At 44.8% G+C, this 14,875-nt stretch overlaps 1 protein-coding gene across 1 annotated transcript in view; it reads left to right on the forward strand.

The window, feature by feature from the left end:
- Nucleotides 1-4,024: 4,024 nt before the first annotated feature.
- HYDIN (HYDIN axonemal central pair apparatus protein) overlaps nt 4,025-14,875 on the forward strand; it is a 114,312-nt gene continuing 103,461 nt past the window's right edge. Inside the window, exon 1 of the mRNA XM_040410017.1 lies at nt 4,025-4,048. The gene's annotated coding sequence lies outside the window, so the exon portion shown is untranslated. The remainder of the gene's footprint in view (nt 4,049-14,875) is intronic.

Below are 14,875 nucleotides of genomic sequence, written 5' to 3' on the forward strand. Positions count from 1 at the left end.
TGACACAGGACTGATGGCAGCGCTCACCTTTTCTTCTCCGGACAAGCCTTTTTCCAGATGCCCCAAACAATCGGAAAGAGGCTTCATCGGAGAATATGACTTTGCCCCAGTCCTCAGCAGTCCATTCACCAGACTTTCTGCAGAAGATCAATCTGTCCCTGATGTTTTTTTTGGAGAGAAGTGGCTTCTTTGCTGCTCTTCTTGACACCAGGCCATCTTCCAAAAGTCTTCGCCTCACTGTGCGTGCAGATGCGCTCACACCTGCCTGCTGCCATTCCTGAGCAAGCTCTGCACTGGTGGCACTCCGATCCCGCAGCTGAATCCTCTTTAGGAGACGATCCTGGCGCTTGCTGGAGTTTCTTGGACGCCCTGAAGCCTTCTTATCAAGAATTGAACCTCTTTCCTTGAAGTTCTTGATGATCCTATAAATTGTTGATTGAGGTGCAATCTTAGTAGCCACAATATCCTTGCCTGTGAAGCCATTTTTATGCAACGCAATGATGGCTGCACGCAGTTCTTTGCAGGTCACCATGGTTAACAATGGAAGAACAATGATTTCAAGCATCACCCTCCTTTTAACATGTCAAGTCTGCCATTTTAACCCAATCAGCCTGACATAATGATCTCCAGCCTTGTGCTCGTCAACATTCTCACCTGAGTTAACAAGACGATTACTGAAATGATCTCAGCAGGTCCTTTAATGACAGCAATGAAATGCAGTGGAAAGGTTTTTTTGGGATTAAGTTAATTTTCATGGCAAAGAAGGACTATGCAATTCATCTGATCACTCTTCATAACATTCTGGAGTATATGCAAATTGCTATTAAAAAAAAAAGCAGCAACTTTTCCAATTTCCAATATTTATGTAATTCACAAAACTTTTGGCCACGACTGTACATGTGAAGATAGCCGCCGGTGGATCAGAACCAAGAAGCCTGTAACCAGGCAGCTGATGGATCTAAACCTGGCACCTGCAGAATCAGAACCTTGTAACAAGGCAGCTGGTGGATCTGGGTTGGACATGCAGATGAGAGGTGGTTCTGGTCAGTGTAGTGGCTGGGTGGTCCGTGTTGTCAGTAATGGTCTCCGTGTCCAGCGCTGGAGCTGATTCTTGGCTTGTGCCTCATTTGTGGATCGGTCGTGCTGCGTGCAGTTATATTTAGAGTCCTGTGTCCTCTCCAATGTGCCGGAGTCGGTGAGCGTTCCGATCACGTGACGCCGTACCTGCTGGCCCGCGCTCTCATTCGTGAGGTAGAGGCGATGGATGAAAAGTCCTTCGCTTTCTACTGATCTTTTTATGTGCAAAAGGAAAGCTCAGAAACCAGCGAAATAATGAGCGGGGAACAGAGGAACGACTGCGGCTTGGCTTAACTCCTTACTCCCTGGAAAAAACGTTATCTGCAAACAGTTCAAACTGCACCACATAAAACCTTAACTCGAGGCAACAGCCATATCAAGCTGCACTAAATTCTGCTCCTCTGTCACCGAGGGTCATCACCATATTGGGCTCCATTTTCTACCCCAGGTGTAGAGATCTGCAGTATCATTACACTTCATCATGTGCTCCAAATACAACGGCCTCCTGCTGCATCCACATGTTGCTCCAGGTGGACTGGAACCAGGGTCATGGATTGTGCCGGCACTGCAGTCATCTGGGCCCCAATGTCTCCTGGCACAGTCTGCTCCATCCTGTGCAGGACACCGGTGATGATGGCTCGGACAGTCGTTGCACAGGAGACATTGTGGTGTGTCACTCTCCATGGTAAGACGTGAGATGGATGATACAAGAGTTAATGGGGATGTGAAGACCGGTGCGCCATGGTGTGCTCTCCTCACCTCATTACTGCTCAGCCGCTGGAGCCTCCTGACCTCTCCACCCTACTCACAGATGAAACATCTATTTCTGCCTGCTGTCGAGGGGGTGAGGACTTTTCACAAAGCCCAGAAGTTTTGTGGAACACAGTCCGCCTCCCAGAAGCTGCAGTATAAGAGGAGGAGGAGCGCGCCCCCTGCTCAGTAATCCCAGGTCCTGCTGCCATGTTTGTTCTCCAGATAAAGTATACACCAATAACCATAACTTTAAAACCCTGGCATTGTGCAGCCCCGCTCTGACCCCTCATGGACTCCATCAGACCTCGGAGGAGTCCTGGTAGATCCGGCACATTAGCAGCAGATCCTGTAAGTCGCTCTGTGCAGCCTCCATGGATTCCACACCCTGGAGACAGGTCATCACCATCTCATGGTCATGTTCCTCAGTGTGGCCGGACATTAGCCCGCTGATAGAGGGCACTGCCATGGGGGGGCGCCGCTGTCATGAAGGGGGTGCTTCTCTGTACAGTGGTTAGGTAGGTGTCACGTCCACATGATGCCAGGAACAAAGTTTTCCAGCAAAACATTTACCCAGAGCATCACAATGTCTCCTTCTTATAGTGCACCTGGTACCATCTCTTCTCCAGGTAAGTAACGCACTGGGCCGTCCACGATTCCTCAGACCAGGCCGCCTTCTTCCCATAGTGGACCTGTTGCCATTCCTTCTCCAGGTAAGTTACACACACCCAGCCGTCCACATGATGCAATTCATCAGACCAGGCCGTCTTCTTCCCATAATGCACCTGGTGCCATCTCTTCTGGAGTAAGTGACACACATGCACCCAACCATCCATATGATGTAACATGATTCCTCAGACCAGGCCACTTTCCTCCATGCTTCAGTTCTCCAGGCACCTTGGTTCCTCATGAACCACAAGCTGTGATGTCCTTTCTCCTGACACCTATCGTCACCAGCAGGACTGTTGTCAGCTCTCTGTACCTCTCCTATGGGCTCACCTTCACCCCCCACACATCAATCAGCCTTGGGCGGCCGTGACCCTGTCACTGGTTGTTCTGCCTTGTAGTCGGTACTGACCCCTACATACCAGGAACGCCCCACAAAACCCAGAACTCGCTCAGATCATTTCTCTTCCTCAGTTTTGCTGCTTCCAATATCGATTTCAAGATCTGACCAATCGCATTCTGCCAGCACATCGCCCGCGCAGGCACTGTGGTCACCACATGTGTGCTTCACTTCTACTGTTCTGTTACAGCTGTGCAGGCGTGAACACCGAGACCTGCCCTCTGGTCATCAGGAAGGTCCATGTCTGCTTAACCACACTCCCAACCTGGAAATCTAAGCCCAATATTATAAATGGTGACACTTCACTGATCTAATCCAGCCATTCCCAGCTCTAATGGAAGAGGGGGAGCATCAGTGTATGGGGGGGGGGGGGGGGGGGAGAGCATCAGTGTATGGGGTGGGGGGCATCAGTGTATGGGGTTGGGGGCATCAGTGTATGGGGGGGGAGAGCATCAGTGTATGGGGGGGGCATCAGTGTATGGGGGGGGAGCATCAGTGTATGGGGGGGTGAGCATCAGTGTATGGGGGGGGAGCATCAGTGTATGGGGGGGAGCATCAGTGTATGGGGGGGGTATTAGTGTACGGAGGACATGGGGGGGGAGTATCAGTGTATGGGGGGGCATCAGTGTATGGGGGGGTATTAGTGTACGGAGGACATGGGGGGAGTATCAGTGTATGGGGGGGCATCAGTGTATGGGGGGGTATTAGTGTACGGAGGACATGGGAGTATCAGTGTATGGGGGGGAGCATCAGTGTATGGAGGGTGGGGAAGCATCAGTGTATAGAGGGAATGGGGGGAGCATCAGTGTATGGGGGGAGTATTAGTGTATGGGGGGAGTATTAGTGTATGGAGGACATGGGGGAGGCATCAGTGTATGGAGCGGAGCCCCGGTGGGGATCAGGCAGCAGAGAGCTCGTTCGCTGTGATTTGCGGTGCCGGTCGGTGCTCGGCCGCAGCGGACGGGGACCTCACGACTTTCACTCGGAGGCATCAGCCGGGTGGGACGCCCGGTAGCTACAGAAACAGGGGACGCTAGAGCAGCCAATCACGGCGCAGCTTGTTGGCAGGTCCCTGCTGGTCGCTATGGTGACGACAGTAACTAACAGCCTCACAGGCTCAGAGAGCAACTGTGAGGAGAGCGCATCCCGAAACTGGTGAGTACAAAACGGAGCGGTACCGGAGACTGTGCCGGGAACATGTCATATCACACATGTAATACAGAGACCCCCCATAACAGCACATGTAATACAGAGACCCCCATAATATCACATGTAAACAGAGACCCCCCATAATATAACATGTAATACAGAGACCCCCATAATATCACATGTAAACAGAGACCCCCCATAATATAACATATGTAATATGGACACCGCACGGTGTAATATCACACATGTAATACAGAGACCCCCATAATGTCACATGTAAACAGAGACCACCCATAATATAACATGTAATACAGACGCCGCACAGTGTAATATCACACATGTAATACAGAGACCCCCCATAACAGCACATGTAATACAGAGACCCCCCATAATATCACATGTAATACAGAGACCCCCATAATGTCACATGTAATACAGAGACCCCCCATAATATCACATGTAATACAGAGACCCCCATAATGTCACATGTAATACAGAGACCCCCCATAATATCACATGTAATACAGAGACCCCCATAATGTCACATGTAATACAGAGACCCCCCATAATATCACATGTAATACAGAGACCCCCATAATGTCACATGTAATACAGAGACCCCCCATAATATCACATGTAATACAGACCCCGCACAGTGTAATATCACACATGTAATACAGACGCCGCACAGTGTAATATCACACATGTAATACAGACGCCGCTCAGTGTAATATCACACATGTAATACAGACCCCGCACAGTGTAATATCACACATGTAATACAGAGGCCGCACAGTGTAATATCACACATGTAATACAGACGCCGTACAGTGTAATATCACACATGTAATACAGACGCCGCACAGTGTAATATCACACATGTAATACAGACCCCGCACAGTGTAATATCACACATGTAATACAGACCCCGCACAGTGTAATATCACACATGTAATACAGACCCCGCACAGTGTAATATCACACATGTAATACGGACGCCGCACAGTGTAATATCACACATGTAATACAGACGCCGCACAGTGTAATATCACACATGTAATACAGACCCCGCACAGTGTAATATCACACATGTAATACAGACGCCGCACAGTGTAATATCACACATGTAATACAGACGCCGCTCAGTGTAATATCACACATGTAATACAGACCCCGCACAGTGTAATATCACACATGTAATACAGAGGCCGCACAGTGTAATATCACACATGTAATACAGACGCCGTACAGTGTAATATCACACATGTAATACAGACGCCGCACAGTGTAATATCACACATGTAATACAGACCCCGCACAGTGTAATATCACACATGTAATACAGACCCCGCACAGTGTAATATCACACATGTAATACAGACCCCGCACAGTGTAATATCACACATGTAATACGGACGCCGCACAGTGTAATATCACACATGTAATACAGACGCCGCACAGTGTAATATCACACATGTAATACAGACGCCGCACAGTGTAATATCACACATGTAATACAGACGCCGCACAGTGTAATATCACACATGTAATACAGACGCCGCACAGTGTAATATCACACATGTAATACAGACGCCGTACAGTGTAATATCACACATGTAATACAGACGCCGCACAGTGTAATATCACACATGTAATACAGACCCCGCACAGTGTAATATCACACATGTAATACAGACCCCGCACAGTGTAATATCACACATGTAATACAGACCCCGCACAGTGTAATATCACACATGTAATACAGACGCCGCACAGTGTAATATCACACATGTAATACAGACGCCGCACAGTGTAATATCACACATGTAATACAGACGCCGCTCAGTGTAATATCACACATGTAATACAGACGCCGCACAGTGTAATATCACACATGTAATACAGACTCCGCACAGTGTAATATCACACATGTAATACAGAGGCCGCACAGTGTAATATCACACATGTAGTACAGACCCCGCACAGTGTAATATCACACATGTAATACAGACGCCGCACAGTGTAATATCACACATGTAATACAGACGCCGTACAGTGTAATATCACACATGTAATACAGACGCCGCACAGTGTAATATCACACATGTAATACAGACCCCGCACAGTGTAATATCACACATGTAATACAGACCCCGCACAGTGTAATATCACACATGTAATACGGACGCCGCACAGTGTAATATCACACATGTAATACAGACGCCGCACAGTGTAATATCACACATGTAATACAGACGCCGCACAGTGTAATATCACACATGTAATACAGACGCCGCACAGTGTAATATCACACATGTAATACAGACGCCGCTCAGTGTAATATCACACATGTAATACAGACTCCGCACAGTGTAATATCACACATGTAATACAGAGGCCGCACAGTGTAATATCACACATGTAGTACAGACCCCGCACAGTGTAATATCACACATGTAGTACAGATGCCGCACAGTGTAATATCACACATGTAGTACAGATGCCGCAGTGTAATATCACACATGTAATACAGACCCCGCACAGTGTAATATCACACATGTAATACAGACCCCGCACAGTGTAATATCACACATGTAATACAGACGCCGCTCAGTGTAATATCACACATGTAATACAGACGCCGCACAGTGTAATATCACACATGTAATACAGACTCCGCACAGTGTAATATCACACATGTAATACAGAGGCCGCACAGTGTAATATCACACATGTAGTACAGACCCCGCACAGTGTAATATCACACATGTAGTACAGACCCCGCACAGTGTAATATCACACATGTAATACAGACTCCGCACAGTGTAATATCACACATGTAATACAGACCCCGCACAGTGTAATATCACACATGTAGTACAGACCCCGCACAGTGTAATATCACACATGTAGTACAGACCCCGCACAGTGTAATATCACACATGTAATACAGACGCTGCACAGTGTAATATCACACATGTAATACAGAGGCCGCACAGTTTAATATCACACATGTAATAAAGACGCCGCACAGTGTAATATCACACATGTAACACAGAGGCCGTACAGTGTAATATCACACATGTAATACGGTCACCGCACAGTGTAATATCAGACATGTAATACAGACCCCGCACAGTGTAATATCACACATGTAATACAGAGGCCGCACAGTGTAATATCACACATGTAATACAGAGGCCGCACAGTGTAATATCACACATATAATACAGAGGCCGCACAGTGTAATATCACACATGTAATACAGACGCCGCACAGTGTAATATCACACATGTAATACAGAGGCAGCACAGTGTAATATCACACATGTAATACAGACGCCGCACAGTGTAATATCACACATGTAATACAGACGCCGCTCAGTGTAATATCACACATGTAATACAGACCCCGCACAGTGTAATATCACACATGTAATACAGAGGCCGCACAGTGTAATATCACACATGTAATACAGAGGCCGCACAGTGTAATATCACACATATAATACAGAGGCCGCACAGTGTAATATCACACATGTAATACAGACGCCGCACAGTGTAATATCACACATGTAATACAGAGGCAGCACAGTGTAATATCACACATGTAATACAGACGCCGCACAGTGTAATATCACACATGTAATACAGACGCCGCTCAGTGTAATATCACACATGTAATACAGACACCGCACAGTGTAATATCACACATGTAATACAGACGCCGCACAGTGTAATATCACACATGTAATACAGACGCCGCACAGTGTAATATCACACATGTAATACAGACGCCGTACAGTGTAATATCACACATGTAATACAGACACCGCACAGTGTAATATCACACATGTAATACAGACGCTGCACAGTGTAATATCACACATGTAATACAGAGGCAGCACAGTGTAATATCACACATGTAATACAGAGGCCGCACAGTGTAATATCACACATGTAATACAGACGCCGCACAGTGTAATATCACACATGTAATACAGACGCCGCACAGTGTAATATCACACATGTAATACAGAGGCAGCACAGTGTAATATCACACATGTAATACAGAGGCCGCACAGTGTAATATCACACATGTAATACAGAGACTGCACAGTGTAATATCACACATGTAATACAGACGCTGCACAGTGTAATATCACACATGTAATACAGAGGCCGCAAAGTGTAATATCACACATGTAATACAGAGGCCACACAGTGTAATATCACACATGTAATACAGAGGCCACACAGTGTAATATCACACATGTAATACGGTCACCGCACAGTGTAATATCACACATGTAATACAGAGGCCGCAAAGTGTAATATCACACATGTAATACAGAGGCCACACAGTGTAATATCACACATGTAATACGGTCACCGCACAGTGTAATATCACACATGTAATACAGAGGCCACACAGTGTAATATCACACATGTAATACAGACGCCGCACAGTGTAATATCACACATGTAATACAGACGCCGCACAGTGTAATATCACACATGTAATACAGACGCCGCTCAGTGTAATATCACACATGTAATATAGATATGTACATTTTAGCACAGACTCCAGCACTGCCTGTATTTGAACGAAAGTCTGATTTTTCGTGTGAAGCAGAGCCCCCTTATTAATGGAAGTGACTGCAGATGCCGACATGTAGGTCACGGAGCACTTACCCATTCAGATATGCATGACGGCTTATGTGATGTCTCTTCTATCCGAGGCTTTCAGTGAGCATTGCTGTCCTGTTATGTAATGTTATATCTGCTGCAATGGAGCACCAGCTAGTGGACGCTATCCGAACCCCATTATACAGTCTATAAGTGCAGCTCTGGAGTATAATACAGGATGTAACTCAGGGTCAGTACAGGATAAGTAATGTATGTACACAGTGACTGCACCAGCAGAACAGTGAGTGCAGCTCTGGAGTATAATACAGGATGTAACTCAGGATCAGTACAGGATGAGTAATGTATGTACACAGTGACTGCACCAGCAGAATAGTGAGTGCAGCTCTGGGGTATAATACAGGATGTAACTCAGGATCAGTACAGGATGAGTAATGTATGTACACAGTGACTGCACCAGCAGAATAGTGAGTGCAGCTCTGGAGGATAATACAGGATGTAACTCAGGATCAGTACAGGATGAGTAATGTATGTACACAGTGACTGCACCAGCAGAATAGTGAGCGCAGCTCTGGAGTATAATACAGGATGTAACTCAGGATCAGTACAGGATAAGTAATGTATGTACACAGTGACTGCACCAGCAGAATAGTGAGTGCAGCTCTGGAGGATAATACAGGATGTAACTCAGGATCAGTACAGGATGAGTAATGTAATGTATGTACACAGTGACTGCACCAGAAGAATAGTGAGTGCAGCTCTGGAGTATAATACAGGATGTAACTCAGGATCAGTACAGGATAAGTAATGTATGTACACAGTGACTGCACCAGCAGAATAGTGAGTGCAGCTCTGGAGGATAATACAGGATGTAACTCAGGATCAGTACAGGATAAGTAATATATGTACACAGTGACTCCACCAGCAGAATAGTGAGTGCAGCTCTGGAGTATAATACAGAATGTAACCCAGGATAAGTAATGTAATGTATGTACACAGTGAATGCACCAGCAGAATAGGGAGTGCAGCTCTGGAGTATAATACAGGATGTAACTCAGGATCAGTACAGGATAAGTAATGTATGTACACAGTGACTCCACCAGCAGAATAGTGAGTGCAGCTCTGGAGTATAATACAGGATGTAACTCAGGATCAGTACAGGATAAGTAATGTATGTACACAGTGACTGCACCAGCAGAATAGTGAGTGCAGCTCTGGAGTATAATACAGGATGTAACTCAGGATCAGTACAGGATAAGTAATATATGTACACAGTGACTCCACCAGCAGAATAGTGAGTGCTGCTCTGGAGTATAATACAGGATGTAACTCAGGATCAGTACAGGATAAGTAATATATGTACACAGTGACTCCACCAGCAGAATAGTGAGTGCAGCTCTGGAGTATAATACAGAATGTAACCCAGGGTAAGTAATGTAATGTATGTACACAGTGACTCCAACAGCAGAATAGTGAGTGCAGCTCTGGAGTATAATACAGGATGTAACTCAGGATCAGTACAGGATAAGTAATGTATGTACACAGTGACTGCACCAGCAGAATAGTGAGTGCAGCTCTGGAGTATAATACAGAATGTAACCCAGGATAAGTAATGTAATGTATGTACACAGTGACTCCACCAGCAGAATAGTGAGTGCAGCTCTGGAGTATAATACAGGATGTAACTCAGGATCAGTACAGGATAAGTAATGTATGTACACAGTGACTGCACCAGCAGAATAGTGAGTGCAGCTCTGGAGTATAATACAGGATGTAACTCAGGATCAGTACAGTATAAGTAATGTATGTACACAGTGACTCCTCCAGCAGAATAGTGAGTGCAGCTCTGGAGTATAATACAGAATGTAACCCAGGATAAGTAATGTAATGTATGTACACAGTGAATGCACCAGCAGAATAGGGAGTGCAGCTCTGGAGTATAATACAGGATGTAACTCAGGATCAGTACAGGATAAGTAATGTATGTACACAGTGACTCCACCAGCAGAATAGTGAGTGCAGCTCTGGAGTATAATACAGGATGTAACTCAGGATCAGTACAGGATAAGTAATGTATGTACACAGTGACTGCACCAGCAGAATAGTGAGTGCAGCTCTGGAGTATAATACAGGATGTAACTCAGGATCAGTACAGGATAAGTAATATATGTACACAGTGACTCCACCAGCAGAATAGTGAGTGCAGCTCTGGAGTATAATACAGGATGTAACTCAGGATCAGTACAGGATAAGTAATGTATGTACACAGTGACTGCACCAGCAGAATAGTGAGTGCAGCTCTGGAGTATAATACAGGATGTAACTCAGGATCAGTACAGGATAAGTAATATATGTACACAGTGACTCCACCAGCAGAATAGTGAGTGCAGCTCTGGAGTATAATACAGAATGTAACCCAGGGTAAGTAATGTAATGTATGTACACAGTGACTCCAACAGCAGAATAGTGAGTGCAGCTCTGGAGTATAATACAGGATGTAACTCAGGATCAGTACAGGATAAGTAATGTATGTACACAGTGACTGCACCAGCAGAATAGTGAGTGCAGCTCTGGAGTATAATACAGAATGTAACCCAGGATAAGTAATGTAATGTATGTACACAGTGACTCCACCAGCAGAATAGTGAGTGCAGCTCTGGAGTATAATACAGGATGTAACTCAGGATCAGTACAGGATAAGTAATGTATGTACACAGTGACTGCACCAGCAGAATAGTGAGTGCAGCTCTGGAGTATAATACAGGATGTAACTCAGGATCAGTACAGTATATGTAATGTATGTACACAGTGACTCCACCAGCAGAATAGTGAGTGCAGCTCTGGAGTATAATACAGGATGTAACTCAGGATCAGTACAGGATAAGTAATGTATGTACACAGTGACTCCACCAGCAGAATAGTGAGTGCAGCTCTGGAGTATAATACAGGATGTAACTCAGGATCAGTACAGGATAAGTAATGTATGTACACAGTGACTCCACCAGCAGAATAGTAAGTGCAGCTCTGGAGTATAATACAGGATGTAACTCAGGATCAGTACAGGATAAGTAATGTATGTACACAGTGACTGCACCAGCAGAACAGTGAGTGCAGCTCTGGAGTATAATACAGGATGTAACTCAGGATCAGTACAGGATGAGTAATGTATGTACACAGTGACTGCACCAGCAGAATAGTGAGTGCAGCTCTGGAGGATAATACAGGATGTAACTCAGGATCAGTACAGGATGAGTAATGTAATGTATGTACACAGTGACTGCACCAGAAGAATAGTGAGTGCAGCTCTGGAGTATAATACAGGATGTAACTCAGGATCAGTACAGGATAAGTAATGTATGTACACAGTGACTGCACCAGCAGAACAGTGAGTGCAGCTCTGGAGTATAATACAGGATGTAACTCAGGATCAGTACAGGATGAGTAATGTATGTACACAGTGACTGCACCAGCAGAATAGTGAGTGCAGCTCTGGAGGATAATACAGGATGTAACTCAGGATCAGTACAGGATAAGTAATATATGTACACAGTGACTCCACCAGCAGAATAGTGAGTGCAGCTCTGGAGTATAATACAGGATGTAACTCAGGATCAGTACAGGATAAGTAATGTATGTACACAGTGACTGCACCAGCAGAATAGTGAGTGCAGCTCTGGAGTATAATACAGGATGTAACTCAGGATCAGTACAGGATAAGTAATATATGTACACAGTGACTCCACCAGCAGAATAGTGAGTGCTGCTCTGGAGTATAATACAGGATGTAACTCAGGATCAGTACAGGATAAGTAATATATGTACACAGTGACTCCACCAGCAGAATAGTGAGTGCAGCTCTGGAGTATAATACAGAATGTAACCCAGGGTAAGTAATGTAATGTATGTACACAGTGACTCCAACAGCAGAATAGTGAGTGCAGCTCTGGAGTATAATACAGGATGTAACTCAGGATCAGTACAGGATAAGTAATGTATGTACACAGTGACTGCACCAGCAGAATAGTGAGTGCAGCTCTGGAGTATAATACAGAATGTAACCCAGGATAAGTAATGTAATGTATGTACACAGTGACTCCACCAGCAGAATAGTGAGTGCAGCTCTGGAGTATAATACAGGATGTAACTCAGGATCAGTACAGGATAAGTAATGTATGTACACAGTGACTGCACCAGCAGAATAGTGAGTGCAGCTCTGGAGTATAATACAGGATGTAACTCAGGATCAGTACAGTATAAGTAATGTATGTACACAGTGACTCCACCAGCAGAATAGTGAGTGCAGCTCTGGAGTATAATACAGAATGTAACCCAGGATAAGTAATGTAATGTATGTACACAGTGAATGCACCAGCAGAATAGGGAGTGCAGCTCTGGAGTATAATACAGGATGTAACTCAGGATCAGTACAGGATAAGTAATGTATGTACACAGTGACTCCACCAGCAGAATAGTGAGTGCAGCTCTGGAGTATAATACAGGATGTAACTCAGGATCAGTACAGGATAAGTAATGTATGTACACAGTGACTGCACCAGCAGAATAGTGAGTGCAGCTCTGGAGTATAATACAGGATGTAACTCAGGATCAGTACAGGATAAGTAATATATGTACACAGTGACTTCACCAGCAGAATAGTGAGTGCTGCTCTGGAGTATAATACAGGATGTAACTCAGGATCAGTACAGGATAAGTAATATATGTACACAGTGACTCCACCAGCAGAATAGTGAGTGCAGCTCTGGAGTATAATACAGAATGTAACCCAGGGTAAGTAATGTAATGTATGTACACAGTGACTCCAACAGCAGAATAGTGAGTGCAGCTCTGGAGTATAATACAGGATGTAACTCAGGATCAGTACAGGATAAGTAATGTATGTACACAGTGACTGCACCAGCAGAATAGTGAGTGCAGCTCTGGAGTATAATACAGGATGTAACTCAGGATCAGTACAGGATAAGTAATGTATGTACACAGTGACTGCAACAGCAGAATAGTGAGTGCAGCTCTGGAGTATAATACAGGATGTAACTCAGGATCAGTACAGTATAAGTAATGTATGTACACAGTGACTCCACCAGCAGAATAGTGAGTGCAGCTCTGGAGTATAATACAGGATGTAACTCAGGATCAGTACAGGATAAGTAATGTATGTACACAGTGACTCCACCATCAGAATAGTAAGTGCAGCTCTGGAGTATAATACAGGATGTAACTCAGGATCAGTACAGTATAAGTAATGTATGTACACAGTGACTCCACCAGCAGAATAGTGAGTGCAGCTCTGGAGTATAATACAGGATGTAACTCAGGATCAGTACAGGATGAGTAATGTATGTACACAGTGACTGCACCAGCAGAATAGTGAGTGCAGCTCTGGAGTATAATACAGGATGTAACTCAGGATCAGTACAGTATAAGTAATGTATGTACACAGTGACTCCACCAGCAGAATAGTGAGTGCAGCTCTGGAGAATAATACAGGATGTAACTCAGGATCAGTACAGGATAAGTAATGTATGTACACAGTGACTGCACCAGCAGAATAGTGAGTGCAGCTCTGGAGTATAATACAGGATGCAACTCTGGATCAGTACAGGATAAGTAACGTATGTACACAGTGACTGCACCAGCAGAATAGTGAGTGCAGCTCTGGAGTATAATACAGGATGTAACTCAGGATCAGTACAGGATAAGTAATGTATGTACATAGTGACTGCACCAGCAGAATAGTGAGTGCAGCTCTGGAGTATAATACAGGATGTAACTCAGGATCAGTACAGGATAAGTAATGTATGTACACAGTGACTCCACCAGCAGAATAGTGAGTGCAGCTCTGGAGTATAATACAGGATGTAACTCAGGATCAGTACAGGATAAGTAATATATGTACACAGTGACTCCACCAGCAGAATAGTGAGTGCAGCTCTGGAGTATAATACAGAATGTAACCCAGGATAAGTAATGTAATGTATGTACACAGTGACTCCACCAGCAGAATAGTGAGTGCAGCTCTGGAGTATAATACAGGATGTAACTCAGGATCAGTACAGGATAAGTAATGTATGTACACAGTGACTGCACCAGCAGAATAGTGAGTGCAGCTCTGGAGTATAATACAGGATGTAACTCAGGATCAGTACAGGATACGTAATGTATGTACACA

The sequence above is a fragment of the Bufo bufo genome, chromosome 10, assembly GCF_905171765.1.
Source record: "Bufo bufo chromosome 10, aBufBuf1.1, whole genome shotgun sequence".
Taxonomy (NCBI): Eukaryota; Metazoa; Chordata; class Amphibia; order Anura; family Bufonidae; genus Bufo; species Bufo bufo.